This window comes from Nannospalax galili, unplaced genomic scaffold, assembly GCF_000622305.1.
Source record: "Nannospalax galili isolate Female #2095 unplaced genomic scaffold, S.galili_v1.0 scaffold167, whole genome shotgun sequence".
In the NCBI taxonomy this organism is placed as follows: domain Eukaryota; kingdom Metazoa; phylum Chordata; class Mammalia; order Rodentia; family Spalacidae; genus Nannospalax; species Nannospalax galili.
Window position 1 is genome coordinate 4,311,431 of NW_008358534.1, and position 2,134 is coordinate 4,313,564.

The 2,134-nt window shown below is 50.9% G+C and overlaps 1 pseudogene; it reads left to right on the plus strand.

The window, feature by feature from the left end:
* Positions 1-308: 308 nt before the first annotated feature.
* LOC103724669 lies at positions 309-1,917 on the plus strand (annotated as a pseudogene).
* Positions 1,918-2,134: the final 217 nt, after the last annotated feature.

Here is a 2,134-nt window from a genome sequence, read left to right on the forward strand (position 1 = left end):
CTGCATCTTGTCTTTTTAATCTCATGACTAGATCTTTCACAGAACAGAACTTCCCACCTCAGATGCAGTTCAATTTATCATTTTTTTGCTTGTTTCTTTTATAGAGAACACTTAGAAGGATTCCACATTAGGATTCTGATTACTTTTCCTATGTTCTTTTCTAAGTGTTTCATGGTTTGCAGTTTAAGGTTTATGACCATGTTCTATTTTGAGTTAATTATTGTATATGGTTTAGGACAGTCTTCATATTTGTGCATATTGATATTTAATTCCACTAACATCATTTGTTAAAAAGACTCTCTTGCGGGATGTTACCTCTGCTGCTGCTGCCCCTCTGCTGTGCTGTGGAGGTCCAGAGACCCTGTGGTGTCTCCCTTAGCAACCATCATTTCTTTGATGCATCCAAGGCTTTCACATGTTTGGATGGTTCAGCCACTGTCCCATTAGATCGGGTCAATGATGACTACTGCAACTGCAAGGATGGCTCATATGAGCCTGGCACAGCTGCCTGTCCCAATGGCAGTTTCCACTACAGTAACATGGGCTACAAACCCCTGTACATCCTGTCTAGCTGGGTTAATGATGGGATATATGACTGCTGAGATGGAACAGATGAGTACAACTGTGGCACAGTGTGCAAGAACACCTGGAAAGAGAAGGGTTGGAAGGAGAGGGAGTCCCTGCAGCCGCTGGCTGAGGTCACCCATGAGGGCTTCCACCTCAAGAAGTTGCTGATTGAAGAGTGGAAGGGCCTGGGAAGAGAAGCAGAGTGATCTTCTTGAGCTACAGACCGGAAAGAAGTCTCTGGAAGACCAGTTGGAGATGCTGCCCACATTGAAGGAGGAAGCTGAGAAGCAAGAGAAAGAGGCCAAAGAAGAGCACTGGAAGCTATGGGAAGAATAGCAGGTCCTTGCTAAGGCCCAGTGGGAACAGGAGCTGGCGACCAATGCCTTCCAAGACTGGATGACAATCTGGATGGGGTGGTCTCCTTGGCTGAACTGCAGATCCACCTGGAGCTGGACACAGATGAAGACGAGGCATTGTCCGATGGGGAAGCTCGGGCCCTCCTCAGTGGGGACACACAGATGGACAGCACCTCCTTCTATGACCTTGTCTGGACGGCCATCTGGGACAAGTACCACTCTGAGGTGCAAACCACGGACATGCCTGCACCTTCGGTCACAAATGCGATTGAGCCTAAAGAGGAATAGTTGCTAGTGCCCTCACCACCCACAGAAGAGGAGGAGGAGGAAGAGGAACGGGAGGAGGGGGAGGAGGAAGGGGAGGGGGAGGAGGAGGGGGAGGGGAGGAGGAGGAGGAAGAGGAAGAGCGGGAACAAGCAAAGGAGACCTTACCCCCACTGCAGCCCCCTCAACCTGCCAGCCCTCCACAGGAGGAGGAAAAGATGGCATCCTATGGTGAGCAGATGCAGGCCTTTACTGATGCTGCGGAAGAGGAGGCCCACAACAAGTTTGCGGAAGCCGAGTGATCCCTGAAAGATATGGAGGAGTCCATCAGGAATTTGGAACAAGAGATATCCCTCGATTTTGGCCCCCAAGGAGAGTTCTCATATCTCTACACCCAGTGCTATGATCTCACCACCAATGAATATGTCTACCGGCTCTGCCCCTTTAAAAACTGGCCTCCCAGAAATCCAAACATGGAGGCTCCCCCACCAACCCATGGGCTGGTCTTGACCACAACAAATTCAGCACCACGAAGAATCAGCAGGGTACCAGCTGCTGGCAGGGCCCCAACCACTCCACCACAGTGTACCTGCTGTGCAGGAAGGAGACAGTGGTAACCAGCACCACAAAGCCCAGTCATTGTGAGTACCTCATGGAGCTGATGACCCCAGCAGCATTCCAGGAAACCCTCCCCCCAACACCCACCGATGGTGACCATGACAAGCTCTAGTCTATGATGAGAACCTCAAGACATACTGATCCTGCAGTCTGTGGACCCAGGCTTGACCCTCTAAAGGACCAAGCTTGGGTTCCTGGCCCTCCTTCAGGTAGCAGGTATCCAGTGACACTGCAAGTTGCATTCCTGGGGACCAAGCTAGCTGAGCTGTGGTCCTATGCTCTAGTGGCCTCCAGAAATGGAATAAAGAAGCTCGCCCTCCCTGGATTCC